Consider the following 26,660-nt stretch of genomic DNA (forward strand, 5'->3'; position numbering starts at 1 on the left):
ACATTCCCTTCTTGCTTATCACTACCTGAAGGGCACATTTAGTATAAAATATATATAGTCTTCCCAAATCAGAAAGGTCTCCAAGTCTCCAATTTAATTGGAATGGAAAATGCTAACTAATTGGCATCAAAATTTGATTTGTGGGAGAAACCTCCTTTTCGTTGGAAACACAACAGTGTGTCTGGGAACACAAGCCCAGTCCTTCAAAAATCATCCGCGAGCGCCGCCGAGGAATCAATTAAAGTTGATTTGGCATATCTGCTTTTGACAAATATAAAGAAGTCTCTGATTAGGCAGAGAAGCAAAGCAGCTTTCTCTTTCTTGCTCTCTCTTCCTCTCTCTTTCCGGTGCCTCTTCCTCTCTTCTCCTCATTTCCCTTTAAAGGCAGTAGGTGTCAGAAGGGGGTGGGTAGTGATATGCAAAACACGGCCTCCATAACCAAAGTAGCCTGCAAAATTAGGTGTCAGCATGCAAAGCTTATTGATGTATGAATGCGGAAAATGAAAGGCGGCAGTAGACAGCCGGGGCTAAAGGTGAGACAGGCACAGCGAGAGCAGCTGTAGATCCACGTCAAGGTGTTGCTATATGAGCTCGGGTTTTTTCTGGAGGGCCACAGCCTAACAAGGTAAGCCTGGCCATGAAATGATGGAACAATACAATATAGGCACACACAGTGTGAATACCAAATAAATTGACATGGTGTCTGCACCCCGCCCCTCCCCCCACCACGCACAGAACCCCTCCTCCTCCCGCGCTGCCGCCCCCCTTCAAAGTATGCCTGTGTATTCATTAATAAATTCATATTCTTGAGTTTTCAATAAAAGAAGAAAATGCAGTGTAAACTGGAGTTACTTAGTGACACCCAGCTCATTGCTTTTTATTGTTGCTTGCAGCTACGAAGCCTTCACAGTGCACTAGTAGAATTTATTACTGTCTGTCTCTGTAGCAAGTTGGCGAAGTGCGCCTTTTGAAGAAAATTGACCCACACTTCATGAATATGATGAAAAATGCCAATAACACTACAAAGACGAAGCTCTTGACATTACTCTGCAAAGAGCTAAAAGACAGTAATGAAAGTATTGCAATTACAAATCATTACCTCCTCTCCAGCCAATCGCCACCTTCCCTCCTCTTTTTTTTTTTTTTTTTTTTGACCACTCTCAAGCTCTGCGGCTGCCCCAGGTGCTGTTTTGCACAGCATGATGGGAAATGGAGGGTGGATGAAAGATCCAACTGACTTCTCAAAGAAGGAAGAAGGAAACAAGAGGGAGAGAATGGAAGGGTTCGAGGGAGTGCGATAAAATTGCCCCTCCTGTTTCACCTGGAAAAAGAAGGTATAAATGAAAAGTTCTTAAAGCCAGTGGTCAGAAGGTCATGACCTTATGGTGTGGCCTCTTGCAGCTGAAGAGTGGGATGCAGAACACCCCATCTACTTTACTAGAACTGTTCCCTCTTGGCAGGTTTCTTTTCAGTCTGGCTTTAGGGAGAGCACCTTTAGTCCTTAACCTTTTATTATTTGTTAGAGATCCAACTTAGACATTGGCAAATGAATGATCAAAAACGTATATTAGTGTGTTTTCGGTGTAGGAAGCTGGTCTGTCTTCTTATTCGAAAGGTGGTGCTAAAAAAGTCAAAACAGGGTGAGGGAGAGAGAGAGAGAGTGCTAACTTTAGACTCTAACTTTAGACCTGGATGTGTCGAAAGGCCCTTGTTCTTACAATTTAGACATCTTTCTGAAATGGGCTTTCTGTTGCATATGCTTTCACTGTTGATCGTTAGAGTTTTGTTTTGTTTTGTTTTTAAATTTTTGGGGCTGTGTGTGGAGGGAGTGTGTGAATACATGCATTTCTTGACTCCTGTATGGCTTACGTAGGAAGATAGCAGAATTGTCTTCTGCTTATCCTTTCGTTCAGGGTATTAAAAATTTTGGAACTTTATACAGAGCATATACAGTCAGAAATAGACACAGGGCAGAAATTATGAAGAGAAGAAAATAGCAGCTTCAGAGATCTGCCTTGGAAAGAGGAGAAACAGAACAAGGACAGATACTGTGACATAATTATTTGACTTTGAGGTGGTCATCTGGCCTCCAGATGCCCTTTCTCAGCTCCTACTGTAAGGTTCATTTTACTCTCAGATGCTGCTAGAAAGTCTACTAATTGGAGATTCGGTTTTGTTTCCAAAATACCCCATTAGAAATGCAAATTCCTCTGGGAATGGTAGACTATAAATCATTTACACATTAGTATGAAATAGCTATGTCAGATTTACTTTCCTTCTAAAATCTAGCTAAACTTTTGATTTCCCTTACGGCACAGAGTATTTTGCATCACAAAATACTGAAGTGGGAAGAAGGTAGAGACTAAGTCTAGGTGAATCTGGACAATATAGAGTTTAGGATACCCTGAAAGAATTGATTTTGGGGAAGAAGAGCCACAGATGGCAGAAGATATATCTAGGAGAGAAGATAGAAGTGGGGCTAAAATAACTTAGCCCATTTCAAAATGTTTGAGGCTAGCCTTTTGACCAGAAAATGGAGAAGAGGCACATTTTCCTGCCTCTTCCTACTTTCTCCTATATTAGATGTTCCGTTGCCTTTTTCCAGGACCCAGAATTTAGGCTAATTGAAATATTGCTGTGAATCAGGTTTTCTGGACTAGCCTGGGAGCCTGGGGATCAACAACGTAACAACAAGAGAAAATCATTGTTTATATGTCAAAATGCATTGTAGGATTCTAAAACCCAATTTATTAATTGCAACTCACACTCCCAACATAGAATGGGTACCATGAGCTGTGGGGGCTGATTGGTTATAAGTGCCTACTGCCTGCCAGATGCTCATGAGATTGACTTAAACCACCACGGCTATTTAACTCACTCTCCTTACTTTAAGCGAGAAGATGCTTACATACTAACAACACTGAACTTTTAAAGCTTTTAGTTTTCTTTTCAGTAATCTCTTTTACATTTATTAACTCATTTGCTTACCTGATGATCTCATAGCTGAGAATATCCAGGTACAACAATTCCCGCCTGTAGACCAGGTTGTCAGCTAAGGACTGTGGCAGGAATGACATTGCCTGTCATGCACATCTTCATACCTCATCGCCATATCCATGGCATCATTACCGATAGACTAGATGGCCCTCTTTTACTAAGCCTTGGAATCCTTCTCGTGCTATGTTCAAGGGAACTCCTATTTGTTGATCAAAGTTGGCATACCAGAGTAGAACTATGTGTCATTCTCGGGCTTTACCAGTTCATTTAATGTCAATATCCCTAGCAAAATTGTCTCCCTAGGAATAGTGGTTGGCCAGTGCATCTCCTAAAGGGGAAATCAAATCTCTGAGTGGTCAAGCTAATAACATAAGGTACTCATCTCTCATTCATTCATGCTTTCATTCCATATAAATACAGTGAATTCCTGTTATTTGCCTGGAACCGTTTTGGGCCATGTAGGTATATCAATAGAGCTTTCTAAGGTTTGACCATGAAGTAGAACCTAGTGGCTAAGCTTTCTGATACACAGCCAGAAACTAGCCTACCAAAGAGAAGAGACTTCTGGGTGGAAGATAGCATTAGATGGAACCACCTTTCTCTGCAGGACAGCAGTGCAGTGGGAGGAGCCTACAGAAGTAAGTACAAACTTAACTCTGGGGCTCCTGGCTGGAACCTGGATTAGTACTGAGCGGAAGCTTTATTTTACATTTTAAAGTTTCTAGAAAAGGACAAAAATGGCTAGAATGGTAGCAGCCACTAAGCAGTAGAGCTGAGATGCATATGTAAATACGAATATGACATAAACTGCATGTCTACAAGAATCCATGTCGCAAAATTGGCCCAACCATCAGAAGATTTTGCATATGTTCTTCTACTCTCTGTGTGAGTCCAAACATGCCAGATCCTCTCTTTCTTGTAGCAAGAGTGATAGCTGAGGCTGGCAGTGGAAGCTGAATGGGCTCCTTGAGGGAGAGGACTGTGTTTGTATCACCAGGTCTAGCATGGTTGCCAGCACATAAGTGGCACTCAGGATATGCTGGGTGAATCAAATTGTTCAGAAGGTCAAAGGAAATGGATGTTCCTCGAAGGGTTGATTTTCAGGTGTTGGCCATTAGGCATTCTGTGGAAATTTGATAAATGGAATTTAATTTGATATTGATACTAGAGAAGTTGCATGAAAGCACATGGACAGAGTAAATATTACAGACCTAGGTACTCAGTAAATGCTAGTATGCTTGTCAATACAGGGTTTTCTCCCCCTTTTTTTCATGCTCTATTGATGTGGTATATGAGTTAGGCTAACACCAAGTTAGGCAGCTGTAACAAATAATTCCCCAAATTTCAGTGGCTGAACACTGGGAGTTTATTTCTTACTAATAAGAGTTCTATGTGGGCATTCCTGTTGTCAGGAAGTTTTCCTTTGTCTTATGGTTTTGCTAGCCCTTAGGGCCTTGAAAACTCTAGAACAAGTCAGCAGACAGAGGAAGAAAGTATTTCAAAGACATAAACTGAAATGCTTACATTCCATTGGTAACAACCCCTTCAGACCCCAGCCAGTGCAAGGTGGGGGCTGGGAAGTATGGTCGTGGCTGGGCACTGGCTTCCTAGTGAGCACTGCTCTGTGGAAATGGAGCAGGGATTTGGGGTAGGCAGCTAGCCATCTTGCACACACATAGGAAGGTGGTTCTCAAACATCATTCAGTAGCGGCGGCTAAAAAATGTGATGTGGCTCAACTGGTCAGACCTTCCCTGCCCGCTGCCACAGGAGAAACCTCACCATCAGTCATCCCTCAGCTTATTCTTCTCACAGTTCCTCACTCAAAATACAAAATTGTGAAGAAGCAGGAACACAGTTAGGTGGTTCACATTAAGGAGGGTGGTCAGAGAATGCTGACCCCTTGGCTGTATCCTGGAAGGAAATGAATACTAAGGGGACCAACTTTAGAATCTGTCCGGGGTCATTCTCCATGCCCAGGCCCCCTGAGGAATGTAAGCCAGAAGGAATCAAGTGTCCTCAGGAAGCTGATGGGACAGTTCATGAGAAGACTGTCCCTCAGGCTTCTGCCTGTTAAGCAGGTGCCACTGATAAAACAATAGGGAACTCTTGGAGGGAAACCCAGGCCAGTCCAGTCTGTCTCAGTGTAGCTCCAGTTAGTGAGTCCTCAGAAGCACCTCTCAAGGTCTGTCTGATCTGGAGGTGGCCGTGTTTTCCTGTGTGCCTGCATGATTTGTCCCAGCACCATCTTCCTCCTATTCTGGGCGTTTAGGAGACAGGAAAAACCTCAGATGTGAGAAGTGCAGTCAGTGGGCTCTGGTCTGAGAAACTTCTACGATGTGATAGAAACAATCATATTGAAGAAAACAGCCATCAACAAAGATGTCATAAAGTCTGGGACTCATTTAGGCCTGAAACAGGCATCCCTACTCTTCTTCATACTCTTCTTTTTTGCCAGGTTCATCTGCATTAAAATTATCATTCAAAAGGCATGGAGATAGTATGATTCCAACTTTGGGGTATTTTCATGGCTTCATTAGGTTTACATACTTTTTTAACTTGGATTCACTGTAAATATTCTGAGGCCAGCGGTCTTTATATGAGTAGGCAATGTGAGTAACCTTCCTTCCTAGGGGTGGGGGCAGCTGTAGAGATCAGATGGGGGCCTGTTTCATTGTGGTACACTTCTTGGTGGAAATAAACGCCCAGATTATTGAAAGAATGTAGAGATTTGTTGGCAGTTCTGGGTCAAGGTAAGTCAGTAGTTATATATTTTTTTCTATTTGGAATTACACTAGGGAGAGGCTGGCCTCAGGTGCTCAGACAACTGGCTATACCCCCTTGTCACTTGGCCACAGAAATTTGAATGGGTTTGTATACATGGCTTCTAATATTTCAGGCCATTTACTTGCTTTGTAAGTGATGCAGCTTCCCCCTCAAGTTTTGCATTTGCTCTAAACCAGATGGCCATGATGCCTTGGCTAATGCCTTTTAATATCTAAGCCTTGTATATCTAGTGCTTGGTTAATAACAGGGAAAAAGCTCCGGTGACTCACCTTGACCTCTAGAGGGAAAAAACATCCTTTTAATAATCTGGGAGTTTATTTGGATCGAAGGCATACTGCATGTTACACAATCTTCTTGTAGACCCTCACGGGTCACAAAGTGGCACCCTTGTTTTTTATGAAGTCAGCAAAGATGTATAGGGGCCAGGCTCACCGCTTCTCTGAGAGCCTTCACATTCATCTTTAATATGTAACCTCCTAGCAGAGCAGAAATCCTCACTAAGTTTAACCGGATTTTCTCTGACAACTTTTCTAAGTATATTACCTTTGTTGCAATTAAAGGTACGTTTTCCAAATGTCCTTAGGATGGACTGCAGGCCCGTATTTTAGGAGTCAACCCACAATCTCTCATGTCTTTTTACTTTAAAGTTTCTCTCTGCTCCTAAACTGGGAACTACTTGAGGGTAGAGACAAGTACATTGATCAGTGTTCTAAATAGAATGAACAATGCCCGAATACATCAGTCAGATTTGGTGAATAAATGAATGGGTGGAGGCTTATGGTACACCTTCACCAGTAGTTCTCAACCAGGGGTGATTTGCCTCCAGGGGTAATTGATAATGTCTGGAGATGGTTTCGGTTGTTACAGCTTGGGGGATGTATGTATGTGTGTGTGTCGGGGGGGATACTACTGATATCTGGTGGGTAGAAGTCTGGGGAGCTGCTAACAGTCCTCACAACAAAGAGTCATTTGGCCCAAAGGTCAATAATGCCGAGTTTGAGAAACTGCCACATGCATCCCATAATGCCACATGTGTTCAGAATGTCTGGAGGTGGCCATTGGTCTTTGGAAGATCCATTCAGCAAATATTTATAGAACATTTTTCATGTTGAAATTCAACCAAGGTATCCACTCATAAAGCCCGTTGAAATTTTCTTTTCCCTGTCTCATCTCCTTTTTTTTTTTTTTTTGCCTTCCTCCACCCCATTCCCTTATCCTTACCATCTTCCAATATCGATGGGAAAAATGAAAGTATACAATGGACTGTCTGGAGGTAGGAGCATGGCTCTTTCTAATTACTAACTTAATTATAGCTGTGTCTTTCCTGGACCATTCCTTCCAAAGATAAATCTATTTATGCTGCCCTTACACAACTTGGGAAGCCCTTTAGAGATGGGTATTGAAGGTAAAGAAACACATTGACAGGATGTTTACTCTAATGATGCTCTCAAAAGCATTTGGGAGGTTTAAACATATGCTTCCAGCATCTCTTTCTATCTTCACATTGCTGCTAAATTGTGGAAAGCTGTAAATAGAAATAATGGACTCAGTTTATTTTTAATTAGAAGGCTGCTGCTTATAGCCGAAATCGTGACACTACCAAGCATGTCTTTCTCTCATTTGGAAGGAAAGAATGGAGTGATCCTAGGGTTTTGAACTTGAGCCAGGTTCCCTGAGTGTCTTGGTCTCTGAATCCCTGCAAATCCAGTGCCATTCAGTGGCATGTGGCCATAGGATGATTCTCTGCAGCACTTAATAGTGTCTTTAGATGTAGAAAATAATGCTATATTATTTCTGCAATAATAAACACTTCAGGGAGTTGTTTTATTTTTCCTTTTTCTTCATGTTTAGTTGTTGATATTTATCCATCAATTCAATAAAGCTTCATATTCAGTTTTTTTCTGGGAAGGTCCTATTAATTTTTTTAGGCATGTGCATAGAGTAATGTCATGATGCTATCTCCCAAATATACTTTATTCTGGGAATATAATATTTCTCCATAGACAACATTTCTGAGGCTGTTTCCCTCTTGTGCCTCCCCCCCCCCTCCCCCCCCCCCCCCCCGCCACCACCTGTAAGATGACATGGATAGACTGAGCTAGCCTGGTGTTCTGTTGTTTTAGGATCCTCTGGATCCTAAGTCAGGAACCTTCACTGTTGTCTCAATCTTCTGCACTAAAGTGGAGAAAATGCCCATGTAAACACTGCCCAGTTTGGAATTGCCTGGTCATGGGGCAGAGAGCAGTCACACAAAGATCCAGCTCTAGGCCCTAGTGCTTCCCAAAATGCTGTGATTTATGATATACTACCTGCCTTGAAAGAACTATTTCTCTCTTCTTTCCTGATATTTGAATTTTTTTCCCCTACTAGATTAACATTTCCTATTCTGCGATGGGATGCCAACCCTAAAGTATCATGATTCATGGAGAGAAAACTTTACTGTTTGGCATTCATACTATAGTAGAAAGGTCTAAGAAGAGAGTTTGATGGAACTAAGAATTAGCATGTTTAGTGATGCCTAGTTAGGTTTAAAAGGATGTTATGGAGGAAAATGGATTTGAAGAAAAGGAAATATGATAAAGTGGTTTGAAACTGTGCTGTCCACTGTGTTAACATATGTGACTGTTGAGCCCTTGTAATGGGACTAGTCTGAATTGAGATGCAATGGAAGTATAAAATACACATTAGATTTCTAATGGTATTAAAAAAATGTAAAATACCTAATTTATAACATTTTATATTGATTACATGTTGAAATAATTATATTTTAGATGTACTGAGTTAGATAAAATATATTATTAAAACTAATTTTACCTATTTCATTTTACTTTTATTATGTGGCTACCAGAAAACGTAAACTTAGTATGTGACCACAGCTGTGACTTGCATTATATTTCTGTTGGACAGAATGCTTACTGTGAATAGCCTTGCCTTCCAGAGCATGTTTCCGTGGCCTAGAGGTAAAAGTTTAAAATTTGCCATAATTTGGTTTAACCCAAACTATCCTCTAGTTCAAGTTCTCAGTCCTAGAGCAGGAATTCAGCCCCATGGGTAACTGAGCCTCCAAGTCAATAGATACCATTATGTCTGTCAAGACTCTAAAATTAAATGCGAAGTTGTGTGTGTGTGTGTGTGTGTGTGTGTGTGTGTGTATGTGTGTGAATTCCACTGAGGAGAAGCTTCTTGACTTTCTTCAAACTCTCCAAAGGATCCTTGACCAACATGTGATTTGTACAAGTCCAGTGGACCTCTATTCCTATAGAAGTGAATGGTGGCTGGTATTCTCCCTGAGATTGGGCAATAGGGTGATATTGCCTTGATCCCAAACTGTTTTAAAACTCTGACCCATGGTGAGAACTCTCAGTGTGATTTTGTCACTCTTTTGTTCTTTAGTTCCTGGTAGCTTACTGTTGCCTTCAGAATAAAGATCATATTTCTTAGGATGGCATTGAAGGCCGATTACATGACTACTTTTCGAGTTGCATGTCCATATATGTTCCAACCACGAAAGTCTGCCTAATTTCTCAGAATCTGACCTTCAGTTAAGAACCCTGTGTCTAGGGGTGTCTGGGTGGCTCCATCAATTAAGTGTCTGACTCTTGATTTCAGCTCAGATCATGATCTCAGGGTTGTGAGATCGAGCCCCATGTTGGGCTCTGTGCTGAGTGTGGAACCTGTTTAAGATTCTCGCTCTCCCTGTTCTCTCTTTCTCTACAAACAAACAAACAAAAACAAACAAACAAACAAACTCATGTGTCTTTGGAGATGCTGTTTCCCCTTCTTAAAATTCCTTCCTCACCAAACTTTCATTCATCTACATTCTACTCAACATTAAACTAAGTTATAAGACAGGATGGGGAGAACGTATTTATCTCTTATAGGATTAATATGCAAACATGCAAAGACTTCCATAAATCAGTAATAAAAAGAAAGTACAAGAAATATAGGCAAAAGATAATAAGAAATTCAAGAATAAGAAAAGATGCTCCATTAGTAAGAGCCTTTTACTTAAATTTTGATGTTCTAGATACCATTTAAAATCTTTCGTGTAATCATTTCACGTCAATATTCATTACTACTAATACTTCGATAAAGGCAAGTACAAACAATAGCAGATGCCACGGTTGGTGATGGCAGGAGAAATGAGCATTGGCATAAAGAATCACTGGGCCTGTAAATTTTTTTGAAAGCTGGTTTGGTAACTAATCAAAATTCAAATTCACATACCCTGTGACCGAAAATCATGTTTCTAGGAATCTGCCCTGTACAAATACTAGGAGGAATGCATAAAAGTGTAGGTACAAGGTTTCTTCATGATAATCTGGATTGGGTAAATCAATTCTGGAATAAGCCTATAATACAGTCATTGAAAAAGAATCAAATTGACCAACATAGACTAATTTGGGAAGAGATGAATAAGTTTAATTAATTCGAAAATATTAACAGTATACTATAGCTAGTTTGATTTTACTTTTTAAAACAAAGTATGCATGTGTGTATGTGGTAGTACCACTGTGTTTATTGAGAATTTCTAAGTACCAGGTACTGTTTATATTCATTTTCTTTGTTTAAATTTCAAAACAGACCTAGAATATGTACTTTTACTAACTGTACTTTACATTCTGGAAAAATACTGCGGAGAGAAGCTAAGTGAATAGCCTAAGGTCACACAGCCAGTTGGTGGTTGAGCTGAGACTTGAAACCAGCCAGTTAGATTCCAGAGCTTGTTGTCTTGGCCTCTGTGCATGTGTTGGGAGAGGGGGTAGAATGACATATTTACTTAAGAGCGAATTACAAGTCTCAAAGCATATGCCCTGCACTGTTAATGCTTTGGAAACTGAGATTGGAAAGTGGGAGGGAGGGACTTAAATTGTTTGTTTTAGAGACTTCAGTAGAAGAAGGAATTAAGGTCAAATTGAGGGTAATTTTTTTATTTTATTATTTTTAAAATTATATTTTTAATTTACATCCAAGGTAGTTAACATATAGTGTAATAATGATTTCAATGATTTCACGAATAGAATTCAGTGATTTCATCACTTACGTGTAACACCCAGTGCTCATCCCAACAAGCGTCCTCCTTAATGCCCCTTGCCCATTGAGCCCTTCCTCCCCCACAAAACCCCTCCAGCAACTCTCAGTTGGTTCTCTGTATTTAAGAGTCTCTTTTGGTTTATCTCCCCCTCTGTTTTTTGTATGATTTTTGCTTCCCTCACCTTATGTTCATCTGTTTTGTATCTTAAATTCCACAGATGAGTGAAGTCATATGATATTTGTCTTTCTCTGACTTATTTTGCTTAGCATAATACACTTTAGTTCCATCCACATTGTTGCAAATGGCAAGATTTCATTCTTTTTGATTGTCAAGTAGTGTGTATATATATATATATATATATATATATATATATATATATATATATATATACATACACACACACACACACACACACACACACACACACACACACACACCACATCTTCTTTATCCATTCATCAGTCCATGGACATTTCAGCTCTTTCCATACTTTGGCTGTTGTCCTTAGTGCTGCTATAAACGTTGGGGTGCATGTGCCCAGTTAAGGGTAATTTCACATTTTGTGCTTTTCTGTGTTTTCACATATTGTTCACTTTCTATATATTCAAACATAACCTATTGAATATTAGACATATTATGCCTTTGTAATTGGGAACATATCTATAAATGCTGTTTTGAACTTAGGAGACTCTGCTCAGTCTTTGTGAAGCCTTTTCCAGTCTTCTCACTTAGAATCAACACTGCTCTGGTCTGTACTCCCTTCGAGATCATCATGCCTTATATAGTGTTAGTTCGATGACATCTTTCTTCTGCCCTAGATGGGAAGCTCAGTGAAGGCAGAGATGGCACATAATAGCATTCAGCTGGTGTTCTGGATGGATAGATGCGTGGGTATGCAGATGGATGGAAAGAATAAAACAGGCATGAATATCACTGAGGGATTGTCACTGATGTCACCTCAAGCTTCAGCCTCACTGCTGTGTTGTGATCATAATAGTCTAACAGGTAGGGCTGCTGGGACCTCTCTGAATCACTGTGTGCTGTGTCTAGCTTGATGCCAGGATGAAGTAGGGCCACAATGACAAGTGCTGTTTAGCGTGATTTCCTTGGCACCACGTTGGGCTTAATAATAGGGAGAAATGTGGCAAATAAATTCTCTAAAAATTTACCAGCCTTGGGTGGAGATAATGAGAAATAGTCTAATCACAGAAGAAAAAATAAAACTTAGGAGGGGCCTTAAAATGTCAACTCTTTTACTTGGGCCTCCTATGTAGATGAAAGAGCCCTCAATGGAATGAGAGCATGTGTTTAAAAGCTCTCAGTTCTTGGGGCGCCTGGGTGGCGCAGTCGGTTAAGCGTCCGACTTCAGCCAGGTCACGATCTCGCGGTCCGTGAGTTCGAGCCCCGCGTCGGGCTCTGGGCTGATGGCTCGGAGCCTGGAGCCTGCTTCCGCTTCTGTGTCTCCCTCTCTCTCTGCCCCTCCCCCGTTCATGCTCTGTCTCTCTCTGTCCCAAAAATAAATAAAAAACGTTGAAAAAAAAATTAAAAAAATAAAAAAATAAAAAAAAATAAAAGCTCTCAGTTCTGTACCTGGCACTTAGTAGGTATTCAGAAAAGGTGTCTGTGTGCACACATTAATGGAATACACCTCCCATCAATTTTTCCAGTAATCCTGGATAGGAAAAAAAAAACCCATAGGAATCATTTATTATATTCTATGATTTAAAAATTTACTCAATAATTATAATCTATAAAAACAAATGAAAGAAAGGGAACTCACTTGATTATTGATCTGCTCCTATATGCTTTCTCTGTCTCTACCCTTAAAAGATAGGGGATTGATTAGTTAACTGGGGAAGCAATCACACTTCCAGATTATCAGTTTGATTCCACTATAAACTTGGAGTGATTATTTCCTTAAAAATGACTGTGCTGAGTCAAAAGTACAAGCTGTGTCTATAGCCCTCAGCAACAGACTTGACTGGTGGGAGCCACAGGCAGAATTGGCCTCCTTGGTCTGCTGATCCTGGCTTAACCCCTTGAATGCCCAGCTGATTTTTAGGTGATACTTGTAGAGCTTTTCACTGCATGCATGCTTTCTGTGGGATCACTCAATTAACTCTAATTGTCCTGCCCTGGAGAGCATGGCCCCGGCAGACTAGGGAGTGTGGCCCTTCAGGGGTTTTATTTCAAACCTAATTTTACAGAGGGTGAATCAATCCATGGACTCTTTTCCTCAATATTTAATCAGACAGCAGGAGCTTCAGTGTCACAGGATCCCATTCTTCACTAGAGAGTTAACTGACTCCTTGTGGACTTCAAAAACCGGAAAGTAGGCTGTGCTTGCTGGTCAAGAATAAGCAGGGTGCTGCTGTACCTGGTCCAACAGGGGCTAAGATATTTTGAATGGGCTAACCGCTCAAACCCAGGAGTGGGAAACCTGTTTGTAGCATGTATTTTGGTAGAAGTCATTTGTATAGAGGGATCACCAGTGGATGAGATAAGGAAGGAAAGGGAGGAGGAAGAGCCAGAGGAAAGGAAGAGGAAGGAAAAGAGGAGGAGGGGTAGGGGAGAAGGAGACAACTACGATGTTGCTTACTTTAGTAAGAGCCATTCCTAGAGGCTTTCAACTATCTCTTGAGCAGGCACAGGGTTCAAGGCAAAAAGTGCCTTGCCATCCTCGTCCCCACGTGCCCTGACCCCAAATCTCTACTATTTTATACAAGGAAAAATGCTGAGTGTCAGGGAAGTCCTCAAAGAAGGCAGGTCCTCCAAAGTTGGAATATGTGTGTGTGTTAAGGATGGAGGAGACATTTTTGGTGGCGGCGAGGAAAGATATTTCTGGACCACTTGTTTATATGCATATGGACCTTAGGACATTTTTACAACCTTTTGGAGAGCTGCTTTGTTTCTTTACATAGTAGCTCCAAGAACCATTCAAACTGATGGCCCTTGTCGTGTCAGCCTTAGGAACAGTTCTAGTTCTGGGCTTTTGTTGAAGACCATTCCTCAGTACTTTCAGAAGAGTTTCATCATAAAAATAGAGATAATGTCTGTAGTATAAAGGCCATCATGTGTTTTTGAGTACCTACTACATTTTGTACCCAGTGCTAGATGCTGTATAGGATACAAAAAGTTCAAAATCCTTGGCCTCAATGGATTTACTACCCAGTCATTAGCCAAGATTTTCCTACAAGATAATTATCTTAGTCACGTAATCATGCAAGTTTTCAGGAGCCATTTATGAAACATTTATAAGTTGTTAGGTACTGTACATAAAACAGTTTTTTATTTTGCCTTCAAGAAGCTGGTAGAGACTAAATACTACATTGTTTTGTGTGTATTCAGAGACTATCAAAAATCAGGATAGACTCTATGATGTAATGAGGACAAGAGCAGACTCCCAGTAAATCCTGTTTGAGTGGTCCTATCTCAGTGTGCATTTGTGCATACATTTGGTAAACATGTGGGAAGTAGTAGAAGGCATTGAGCTAGAATTTGATGCCTGGGTAGAGTTTTGATGGCTAGAGAGAAATGCGACTTGCAGAAGGCGGGGGCTGCATGAGAAGACAGGTTAGGTCTCAACTAGAAGCCTTAGTCTGTGGACCTATGGGAGACCCTGATTTATCCTCTCACTTTATAGGTGAAGAAACTGGGCCCAGCAAGAGGGAAAGGATTTGAATTCAGCACCAAGGACCTGGCAAGCAGCAACACCTAGCCAGATCCTAAGAGTTCCTTGTGCCGTTACTTCTTTATCCCAAGAATGGAGCACTGCACTCTTGAGTACAGAGGAAAGCTTGGGGGTCTCCAGGGGCAGAAGCCCCGGTATAGTCCATTCTGGATACTGAAAATAATAGCAGCTTGGAATATGGCAAAGAGTGGATGACAGCGAAGAGGGAAAGAAAGAGGAAAGGGGGAATGGAAGGAAGAAAGGAAGGAGGAAAAGATGTATTTATCAGGGGTCAGGCAGTCCCCTTTAATCATCATATCAATCCTATGAACAGGGTAGATATAGTCCCCTTTTATACCTGAAGGTACTGAGGTTCAGAATAGTTACATATCTTGCTCAAACTCATACCTAACAAGTGGTAGGAATGAGAACCAAACCCACATGTATCAGACTTTGGAGTTTGGGCTCTAACAACTGCATTGACTGCAACCAGACTAGTATCCAGATGACCTTGTGTTTTGATCCCTAACTTCCTCTGCATCAGTGCTTGGCACAGTGCTCTCTTCCCTGATATTTTGAGGGAAGACAAAAGTGTCAGGTGTTGTGACTTTTTACTTGAAGTTTCACTTAATCTTCATCTCTCTTTAAAGTTGTTAGTATTAGCCCAGTCCTGCAGGACAGGAGACTGAGGCTGGGGAGTTCAAGCCCCAACTTCTAAAGGAGAGAGCCGGAATTTAAACCAGGTCCCTCTGACTCCTAGTTCCACGTTGCTTCCTTTATAGCATGAGTTTTCAGAGCCACAGAAGGGGAGGATCCCTTGCAGGTAGCTGAGGAGCGACTGTCGCATGTCTACCATTCCTAGCTTGGGAGGGAGCCCAGAACTGGAGAATCTTATCAGCTTTATTTCTCTGCCTGCCCTGAAACTCTCCCCTTGCATTTTATCTTAGAGGCAGTTTTTAGGAGCTATATTGTCCAGTAATTCAAGAACAAGATTCCCAGGCTCCAATGTCCTGCTAAAGACTGAACTTCATAGAGTTATCTAGTCCATGCAGTCTGTCTGTATAATATCCTTCCTTTGTAGAGAAAGACATTAGGAAAAAGATGACTTTCTAATGGCAAAGGACAGGACAGGCACCTCCGATATCATATGATAACCATCTGCTTAAGGAGTTAGAGCTACTAATTGGTCTCTCACCTTCAGTTTAAAAAATACACCTCCAACTTGGGGTTATTGTACAGTTCACTCATCAAAATCTACATTAAATGAACCTTCAAGTTGTGGCACAGACCACGACGTTTTTTTTTTTTTCTCCCTTGTCATGGAAATTGAAATGACTGCCAGGAAGGCATGGAGAAAGGTTGTGCGACAGATGGTGGGATTTCTGAGGCCAGGGAAGTCTGTAATTTATATTTCTCAGGGCTGGTTTAAAGCACTATCCAAATAGCCCAAGCTGGAGCACCTAGGGAGGCTGGTCAGTGAGTTGCTAAATGTAGGCTGTCTGATAGCTTTAGGATTTCAGGACGTAATGATCAAATAAAGTCCTTGTCCTCATGGAACTTAGACTTTTCTAGGTCTTTATCTCTCTGGGTAAAGACTGATGCTGAGGTAGACAGTGAGCATAAAATTAGGCAGAGTAAGATGACTCACATAGGATGATTTAGGGGCAAGTCAAAGTCTTCCCCACCGACCTTCCCAGCAAGCAAGAAACAACTATTTTGTCAACTTGTTATAGCGTCTGAAATACCGCCATTAAAGATGCATTGCTATTCTGAATTGCGAATTTAGAAATAATCCCCTGGTAAAACGTACATAGTCTTTCAACATATATTTGTTTCTTTGTCTTCCTGGCACAGACATCTTAGACCAAAGCTCTGGGTGGTGGAGATGGTGCAGTGGGTGGGACAACTTAGGGAGGTAGCAGTTGTAAAAATGAAATAGTTCACAATTTTGTTGATATTGGACATTCACGCAGGAATTTCCAGCATCTACTCTAAGCCTTGCTATGACAATGTTGTAGGGGCATGGCTTCACTTAGAAAACCCATAGATCAGAAAGAGAGTGGCTGGCATATATGAAGAAGATGCCATGTTGTTTCTGCTATCAGGGGAGTCCAAGAGTGCTCACCTTCATCCTTCATTGCTCTCTGACAATTTGTAGAATTAACTACAGAGTCATGATTACTCTGGCCAGCTGATTACCCTGGTGAAAATGTGTTCTTGTTTCCCCAGAGCCACCAGCCCAGTGGAAATCCATGTGCTGCTTGTTTCTTCAATTTTTTGTGGCTGAACCAATGACAATGACGGTTTCAGGAAAAGAAGAAGATAGAAAGTCCTTCCAAGCCATGACTGAGGTAATGAGCTACAAAGCTTGACTAAGCCAGGGTTAATCTCTTCTGTTTCTTCACATGACTTAAAGGCAGTGACCTCATTCGTGGGCTCTCATCCTACTGTCACTCCCAGTTGAAAGGTCCTCCATCACCCTGTCTAATCATTCGGATCCTCCAGTTCCTTCCAGTTCAGAACATGACTCATGTTCTCCACAAAGTGCTTCCTTTTCATTCTTGTCTGCATAGTCCAGTCTTCTGACCTTTTATTGTTCTTATCGTTTTCTTAGACTGTTATGGTTTTATTGCCCTGCAGTATTATATATCAAGTTCACAGGCATCCTTTGTATCTCTCCAACTAAACTATAAGCCCCTTAAGGAGAGGAACGATGTCTTATATATCTCTAGTGCTTAATGAATTACATGGCACTGTAGCACTTTTTGAATTGAATTGAATTGACCCATTCATCTCTAATCCAGCGGCAGTGCTAAGTTTCCAGCCTTCACTTGGAATGAACAGTGCCAAAGGATATAAGAAACATATTAAAGTTGATCAAGTCTTCAGTAGAACAGCTCCACTAGAAACCATAAATTCCCTGTGAGGATCGGACGGAGAACATGCTCTGAATACATAACCTTGGATCACTGTGAGCAAGTGGGTGAAACAAGGTGAAAGGTGATTTAGAGGAAAGGAAGAGAAAATTAAAGAAGATTAGGGAACTCAGAGACTATATTTTGAGACTATAACCAGCAGGACAGTTAATCATCGTGCGTTTCCAAGGCACGTATTTTGTAGTAAAGGGTGGTTTTAGAGAAAAAACACTGGGGCAGAGAAGAGGTTGTTCAGCCAAAGATGTGTGAGCTCCTGGAAACAACTGGGAGAGAAGAGGAAGAAAGTTCTGGAACTGGAGAAACAGCGTTGTGGAAATGAGAAAAAAAATAGATTGGAGACCCCTGGCCTAGAGCCTAGAAAATGTAGGGCACACTTTGTGTAAAGATTTTACACTTTGTGTAAAAGATTGTAGAAAGCGAGCCAAGGTATGTCTTAAAGAATATTCAGTGAAAGTCCTTAGCCACAGGGCTTGTCTGGGCCTTTGAAGGTCTTGACTACTTTCCCCATCCAGGAACCAGTGGAAAACCTCAAGGGGTGGATGGCAGGGAAATTGTTAAAAGTTTGTTCGGCCAAGGGCTGGTCATTAGTGCCACAAGCTGTCCCAGTCCATCCACCTAGCCCTGGGGGCAGGTTATACCTCTGATAAAGACAGGATTGGGTTCTGGAGAAGAAAGGGCAGTAGAGGACAAATCTTTACCCCTTCATTTTCCCATGTCTCATTTGGTGACCTTACAGGGTGTGTCAAATTGATGATTTCTTTCCTGCTGCATTTACCTGCCCCGAGGTTTGCTGTCTCTGAGGATGAGGTTTGTTGTTGCTGCTGCAGGGAAAATGGTCTGAACTGGGGCAAGATTCAGAAGCCTGTGGCGATGCTTTTCATGTTCTTTCTAGAACTGATTCCTATCCGTGTCCTTAGGCAAGACACTCTGTTTTCCCATCGCTAAAATGGGATAATAACTGCTCTGACAAAAATAGCATGGGAATAAATCCATTTGCCAGGCTTCTCCCTTTGAAGTCAACAAGGATGCCTTATCATTACTATAACCACTTTAATGCTCTCTCTTTGAAGACACCAGCACAAACCTAGAGGCATCTCAAATATATTTAATTGCGTCCATTTTTCTCCCCGCAGAAATACAAGAGGGGTGGCCAAAATGTGTGAGTGGGAAGAGGCAGCCGTGTGGGTAGAGAGAGAACAAGAGCGGTGAAGTCAGAGCTTCACAGTCCTGATAGGAATCACAATCTCAACGATAACGATAATCAGGAGCACCATCTGACTGTTTTTTAAAATATAAAGACCCTCCACGAGCATGCTGTAAACATTGGTGAAAAACCTGGGTGGCCTCTGGGGGCTGGAAGCCGATTTCAGACACGCAGTTTACAGGTGGGGAAAAGGAGACCTGAGGAATCATTGTCGGGAATCAAATGAGGAGCAGAAAGTTGGAGAAATTCACCTCCAAATTCACGGGGGCAGGCTTGTAGCACCCACATCCTACTCTGGTGGCAGAGCAGTGATTCTGAAGAGAATTGCAACTCTCAGATGCATGCCTTTATTATTCAAGGTCCAACCTCAGCACAAAACCTGTGGGTGATTTTTCCCTCTCTCTTTTTTCCTGCTCACTCTTTCTGGGCTGATTCTATTAATTTCCCCCAATGGCACGTGTGCGGTCCTGCACCGACGCTGCCATTGCTGATCTCCTTATTCGTCTCGTAGCAGAGAGGCCATTTGGATGAATATATGTTCCCCATTTTCTTTGCATTATAAATTCAGTGTTGTGGGAAAAGGAGCGAAATGTAATGGCAAGGCCTCCGCAGAGAAATGTCCCTATTTGAGAAGAGGAGTTTTATAGGGGGGAACAATTGACAGGCTCTCAGTACAGTGGGTACGTTTTTCTGTACAACTGCATCACCACTAATGATAAATGAGGAATGTATGATAGCTGGCACCATTGTCTGACAGCTACAGTTTTGGCCAGAGGGCCGTGGCAGCCTTTAGACTTCTGTTCAAAATGAGTTAAACATATTAGGCATTATGAAGGCACAGAAGCCTCGAGAATGAGTGCTGAAATGAGTGATCCGGGTAGGCTCCTGGGTACACAACTTGCAAAGCAGATGTCATTCTAATAATGTGTGATATAGAACATGCCTGGCCTAAACCCTGCCGGATGAAATATGAAGCCCCGTTGGTGATATTTAATACCATTTTATGAGGTGCCATCTTATAAAGACAATGCCCGCCGTATGTGGAATGCTTAAGGTATTTTGCCAAAGGCACAGGGAGGTATCTGGAGTAAGTAGAATTTTTATTATTTTATAAGCCTTTACTTTGTAATATTTCTGTTTCCACATTATTGTGGGGGCTTGCTGCCCTAACCCTCTGTCGAGTGAACCTGACGAGCGGCTTGCTGGTAGATTGACGGATAGCCCTCGCTGTTTCTGGAAGAAAAGGCTAGCTCCCACCTAAATGTGTTCTTCAGAAAGCCCTCAACGCAGAAATACAGCTTTACTACCGGCATTCTCTGAGCGGGGACTTTGAGGGCAGCACACAAAAATATTGCCATTTTGCAAGTGGACCATCTCGAGGGTAATAGAGGATTTGTGTGGACTACAGCTACCAGTTCACATTTCTCTTTTCTCTACAGTTTCTGATGCCGGGTACCCACCGAAGTTTGGGGTCCCTTTTAGGACATCCTAAGGTTGATCAGCCTTGTGAGTCTTAAGCCACAGCATCAGTGTGGATCTTGCAGCCCCTAAAGTCCTAGGAAGTCTAAGTGTGTGAACAGCGATGGTCCAGGGCTGGAAGGGATTCTTGGGAGAGGTGTGCGTGGTGCAGAGAGAGGAAGGGCACTGTCGGGAAGGATGAAGTGATCATAAGAGTACCCAATTTAAAGCATGTCACATTTTACATTTGTTTTCTAAATGCATTTACATTTACAACTCCCATATCACATACAGCCCTCCATAAGTTGAGAGCCATATAACTGACCAGACTCAGAATGCTTAAGAAAGGCATCACATGTTACATTTCTGAATCAGGGTCTGTACTCCTCATACTCATGGTCTGGGCAGTGACATTTCTTCAAGGATCTGTTCAAGGTGAAGCATCCTGTATTAATTATAGGTGCAATGGATGAAGAAGAGTAGACTTTTAAAATTTTTTTCTTTTTTGAGATACCGGCATATCAAAGAAACTTCCCAGCACATCCTCGGAAGTAACATAACCAAGGTCATTTACTTCTGAATTTAGGTTAAGCTCTTTGGACAGAGCTCTGCCCAACAGTTTGTGTGCATGAACATTGCCTTCTCTCAATGATAAACCATCCAGACAGTGTGCACGGCCTGCTGGATGTGTGTGGCCAGGAAGGCTACTTTTCACCTAACCGTTGCCTCTCTGCCACCATCAGTGGAGCTATTTGCTAACGCGTAGCCTGGTGTGTTTGTTTTCCAATGGGCTTACACAGATTGTTCTTGTTATTGTGTGATTTAGTTAAATATCTAGTAATTGATGAAATATTACTGCAAAAAGAAGGGAGTTGTTCCTCTGCTATTGAAATGCACACTTTGGGGCTACTCGATGAAAGCAAGACACTAAAAAAAAAATGTGCTGTTGAATTAGGCATGTGTAAGACATCTGCAGAGGATTGGAGGAAGATCATAAAAAGTAAGAGCATTTTACATTCAGATGGCTTTACAAGTGTCTAGTTCTCATTCCATTTGAAAGAGACTGAAATCAGAGATTGTAACTGATGGATGCTAGGGGTGTGGTTTTTGTAAGAACGACGAGTTGAACCCCCAACAGCTGATGCAAAGACAAGGTTTAGGTCTACATCAGAAGATTGACCGATAATGTACTTTGAGGAGTTTTCAGCTAAACTAAAATATTTAAAGTCTACACAGATGACTTTTGCAATTCCGTGCTTTGGCAGACACTTCTCCTCAACCAGCCCACGACGGTCCTCATTGGGGAGGATCTGAATCTGTTCAGGTTCCAACTGCTGGTATGATTCCAAGCAGAACGGCTCCTTTCTTAGATGAGCTGGATTTTCACATCAGCTTTTTTTTTTTTTTTTTTTTTTTTTTTTTGAAATGAAGGGAGTCAGAAAAGTTTGGTGCTTGAAATAGAAGGACAACATTGTAGAGTCAGGGACAAGAGCACAGGATTTGGAGCTTGATGACCCAGCTCTGCTACTAAGTACGAACAACCTTGAGGAGGTACGTCACTTAACCTTTCTAGACCTGTTTCCTCATCTGTAAAATGAGGATAATGATATTCTTCCCTATCTACCTTGCATCATTGCTCTGACTAGCAAATGATAGAATGTGAAACCTTTCACATCATCTATGAATATGACTTGCCCCTGCTGCTGCTGTTTCTACCTCCATCAGTACCGCGATGGCTACCACTCATACTGTGCTTCCAGCTACTACTACTTGGGTACTGATGTGACTAGGGACAGTAGGCACTGGTTTCCCTCAATTCCATGGGGTCTCTTTTGGAAGGACAGCTTTGCTTCAAAAGGGCAAGTGCTAGACTAGGGGTTAGAAGACCAGTTTCTTGTCACTCAAGAAATGTGTGACTCTGGAGAAGGCATCTCAGTCCCTCCATGTGTGAAATGAGGGGATGTCACTCACCAGTGGTTTTCAAGCTGCTTTTCTTCAGAGCCCTAGGTATCTGCTTACATCTGATCTGTTTCATTATTATATGATTTTATGTGTAGCGTTTCTGTGTAAAATTTTGTTTAGAAAATGAAAATAAAGTTCCCGTTTTAAAAAGGGCTTACAAATCACTGGATTAGAGGTTCCCTAATGTTCCTTTTAACTACAAAAGCCTGCAATTTTGTCATTCTGGGAATTATGTCCCCCATTCCCTGATTCTCAGACCACTGTGGTCACTTAATTCCCAACTTGATCGTCAGAGCCAAAGAGAACAAATTGTCCAACTAATTAATTGCCTCCCATATGTGTAAGTGCCAGCTTTCAGCATGTGGCCTGGCCCTTCCCTTTATGGACAACGGCAGCCTCAAGGTCCATATGACAATATTTTCTGTGGCAGTCCTCAGGTCTAATCTTTAAACAGGACCTGAGACACCTCACACTTGTCAGGAGAAGTAAAGGAGATTGGCAGATTTGTGACTGTCTATCATTTTCAGCTAAGGTGTTTTAGAGACACGTGTGCCCCTCACCCTCCAAATACAGGGAGAGGAATGTGTGACGGCTACAAATCCTCTCCATCTCTTTGTATAAAAGTCTGACTGATTGCTCTTTTGCTGTAAATACCTTGATAGATGAACTAGGGAGAAATGCATGTTTCCAATGAAGAGCACAGAAGTTGTGACTGGATGTTACCACAAGGCCCAGTCCCTGCCCCAGGGAAGGTATTAGAATGAATCAGATTATTTCCTTCCCTCTTCACCTCCCTTGGCTGGAAAGTCCTGAGATTTTTCTTCTAAGGGATTCACTACAGGCAGTGGTCAGAGCCGTTCTGTTGCTACCCCATTTCTAGGTGAGCCACCCCCCTGCAGCTTGGGGTTCAAGGTTGCTCTGACTGAAGACTCCTCACCTGGAGTGGGTAATAACTCGATATTGCTTAACACAGAGATTTGGGGGAGACGGATATCCCTTGACTGGACACTGTCTCATGTCCTATAATTTCTAACCCATTGTGATCAAAATAATCAAAGAGGCCAGAGAGGACACATATCCCTAATTTTCACAGGCTCCTGAAACCATGTTTCTGAGTACTGATGTCACCGAGCCCAGGCACCTTTTTTGTGTCCTGTGAATTTTCACCAAGGAGATGGGAGTATCTCCGTTCTGATTTGCATCTGTAGTGAAGAAGAAGATCTGCTGTGCTTGCTGGCCAGGCAGATTGATCTGCACCCATTAGAAAGGTCTCATTTTCCAACAGTAGGGTAAAAACTTTTGCCAGCAGGATTGGATAACTGAATGATTCAGGTAAACAGTGTTTTGGTTGTTGGAGAGTTTTGACAGGTACTATATGTGGTTATGTGTTTCTAATGCTTTACAATACTTAATTTTTGAATGAACTAATTGATGTATACTATTGTCACTCCTTGGGAGTTACAGATGTCTATCCAGGGACATACAAATAGACAAAAAGAATTCCTCCTGAGGATCAAGCTGTAAAGTCAACATATATTGTGCCAGAGCACAGATAAGTGAAATCTCTTTACAGTGATGGGATGACTTTCATGTTCAGAAATACTTGGCTGCAAGCTGAGGCACTATTGTGGCAAATCTACACAAATAATATAATTACCAGAGAAGGGGCTGATCAGATATAAAAGTAGAAAAAGGGAAGGATTCCAGTAGCAAATGCTGGCTCACATAGGGGAGAGAGAACCTCAGCCTGGTAATGCTGTGCTGTGGTCAAGATGGCTATGTCAGGTGATGCCATCTAAGACACCAGCCGTACAACAGATCCCCCTTTTTCTGATTCACTTAAACTTCTGATGAGAGTTCATTTTATCATGAGGCTCTGGCCTTGCACAGAAAACTCCTGGGCAGCCAGTCCCAAGGATTTAGGTCTGAAGGAGAGTAACACTTGTCTTATAGGTAATTAAATGAGCACTTATGTTTTACACCACAGGTCTCTTGAGCTTGACTTGCACGAGTCCACTGGTGAGAGATAGGCTGTTCTCGGTGTGCCAACAAATCAGTTTCCAAGGACCATCAGAAATGCAGACCAGACCCTAATTAACAATGGGCACAGTTGCCTGTGTCCACCAGGGTAAGTGCACCAACCGAATAAATGTTGTTTTGTAAGCCACCTGAAAACAGCTCACTGGACCCTCCCTGGTCAGCAGACCTTTTGTACATCTGCACTGTGGGACCCTTTCGTCTAATCAGAATTGTGTACCAGTGCCAGGCAAAATAAGTGCACACACTGGTAGGTAAGTCACATCTCTGTGACTCACCTTTCCTCCATTTGGCCACAGCAGACAAAGGATCTGCTACATCCTCATGTCAGTAGTTTAGCGTCTTCAGCTTTGCTGTTCCTCATGCTTTGGCCTTGAACATTGACTCTAGACTTGGGTTTAGTCTTGCTTTTGTTTTTTCCCATTTTCCCCTTTTTTGTTTTTCATTAAGAGTGTCGTTGAGGCCTGGGTACCTGGACGGCTTAGTCAGTTAAGCGTCTGACTCTCGATTTCAGCTCAGGCCATGATCCCAGGGTTGTGAGATTGAACCCCACATTGGGCTCTGCACTGGGCATGGAGCCTGCTTAAGATTCTCTGTCCCTCTCCCTCCCTCCCTCCCTCCCCTCCCCTGCTCTTGCACACACACTCTCTATAAAATAAAAATAAATAAAGAGTTTTATTGACGTTTAACTGGCAAACCATAACAGCACATTTAAAGCATGTGATTTAATAGGTTTTGATAATATTGATATACCCATGAAACCATCACCACAACCAAAATAACGAACACATCTCTCGCCCTCAAAAGTTCCTTTGTGCCCCTTGTTAATCCCCATTTACCCTGCTCCTGGGCAACTGCTGATGAGCTTTTGTCCTTAGATTTTAAATCAAGCTCTTGTGGTATATTTTTGTACTGGTAACTAAGGACCGTTTATTGCTACCTCAGTTGCCTCAATGGACTTTTCTAGCTCTGTTGGAAACCTGGGTGTCTGCATTTCACTTCTTGTTGCAAGAATTCCCTATTAATGAAGACTTTCTTGTCCAGACTGTGTTCTATACTTTGCTGCTAGAATAATTGTATTTCACCTACCTTCTGGGCTCTCCACCTGTTCTCTCTGCTGCATTCCTGACATCAACGTGCTACCAGTTCATTTCCCAGCTTTGTTGGCCACCAAGCTCTGCATGGCAAATAACTTTGCTCTGCCACTGCTCCACTGTAGGTCCTTGATAATGTCTGGTGTCTTCTGGCTACGTTTTCCCCCTTACCTGCTCCTAGAAATGTACCTAAAAGTTGCTTGAAGCCACTGGTCTAACCAGTTGTTACCTTTCAGTCATTCTAGGATGAATCTATCCCGTCATCAGTTGATCCTATTATTGCCAAGAAAACATTTATCCCTACAACTAAAGCATAGTGATTTTGATTATTTCTTTATTCAGAAAGTTCCTTGGAATCACAGGGTATCTCAGTAGCACCATTGTGAATGTCACTGGCCTGAGGGTACGTTACATTGATTTACTGGTTAGTAGAAAATTCTGGGTTATAGAAAAAAGGATGAATTGTGATAGTGACTAGACCCCAGCTGATGAGGAGAGTCAAGGGAAGAAGGTCACTGCAGGAACTATGGGGCTGTTTTCAGGAGTATCACCAGGACTTTCTATTTAGTCTTTGAATTCTGAACATTTTCTGTAGCTAGAGAAACCCAACGGGCGGAGGTAGTTATAGCTCCTCTACCTCTGCCTTAACCAGAATCAGAGTGAGAAATTAAATAACAAGAGGTTTAATCCAGTTCTCTAACATTTATTGAGTTACCACCATGGCTAGACACAGAGTTACTTGGTGGTGAGATTTAACAGACCTCGACTGTTTCTGCTGTTGGGTTGCTTACAGCTCAGTGAATGGGAAGGAAAAGTTCCTGTTCTAGTATCAGAACTCCTTTGGCAACTCTTCCTTGTTATAACAGTTGTTTATAGACCTGCGTGCTTAGGGGACCTTTCATGCGTTAGCTAATCCCCCAGACTCAACCTTATGGCCGACTCTAGAAAAATACCTGTTTGATCATTCTGGCTGTGGCATCACTTCTGGAACTTTGATGTGTGCCTCAGAGGTGACTTAGTGGCATATGTCTGTTCTAGGTGAACTGCTTAGTTCATTAGGTCCTGGGATGATGGTGGGAAGTGCTCTGCCGTGGAGGGCTAGAAATAGCATGACCCATCTGTATGTACCCACTGAATTTTGGATTTGTATGTCCAGTTGCTGTTTGTACTCACATGGAGTCAGAGTGCTATTTTCTCCTGAACACTTCTATAGGAGCATATGGATTTTTGATCCTGGTTTCTTTTTGTTTTTTAAGATATGACATTTTGGATATAGGGTCAAGTTAATAAGGCAACTCAGGTACCTCTATCTAGAGGGTCTCCTTCCTTTGAGGGAAAAGTGCAGTATACAGAAAGAAATGTCCCTATTCACATAAATATCTTCATGGCCATGGCGTGTAGTTCATTAGGGACTTTAGTCACTATTTATTAGTATACTCATTGATAATTCTGGTCAGTAGCATATCTGGATACTTGAGCTGT

The 26,660-nt window shown here is 41.9% G+C and overlaps 1 long non-coding RNA gene across 2 annotated transcripts in view; it reads left to right on the top strand.

The window, feature by feature from the left end:
• The first annotated feature begins 6,256 nt into the window (after nt 1–6,256).
• The window catches only part of LOC131485061 (uncharacterized), a 106,458-nt gene continuing 86,054 nt past the window's right edge, over nt 6,257–26,660 (top strand). The window contains exons 1-4 of one of the 2 annotated variants that reach the window (XR_009248606.1): nt 6,257–6,342; nt 8,631–8,742; nt 11,636–11,822; nt 16,717–16,838. This is a non-coding gene — a long non-coding RNA (uncharacterized LOC131485061). The remainder of the gene's footprint in view (nt 6,343–8,630; nt 8,743–11,635; nt 11,823–16,716; nt 16,839–26,660) is intronic. The other variant, XR_009248607.1, reaches the window with a different exon arrangement.

The sequence above is a fragment of the Neofelis nebulosa genome, chromosome 9, assembly GCF_028018385.1.
Source record: "Neofelis nebulosa isolate mNeoNeb1 chromosome 9, mNeoNeb1.pri, whole genome shotgun sequence".
NCBI classification, from domain to species: domain Eukaryota; kingdom Metazoa; phylum Chordata; class Mammalia; order Carnivora; family Felidae; genus Neofelis; species Neofelis nebulosa.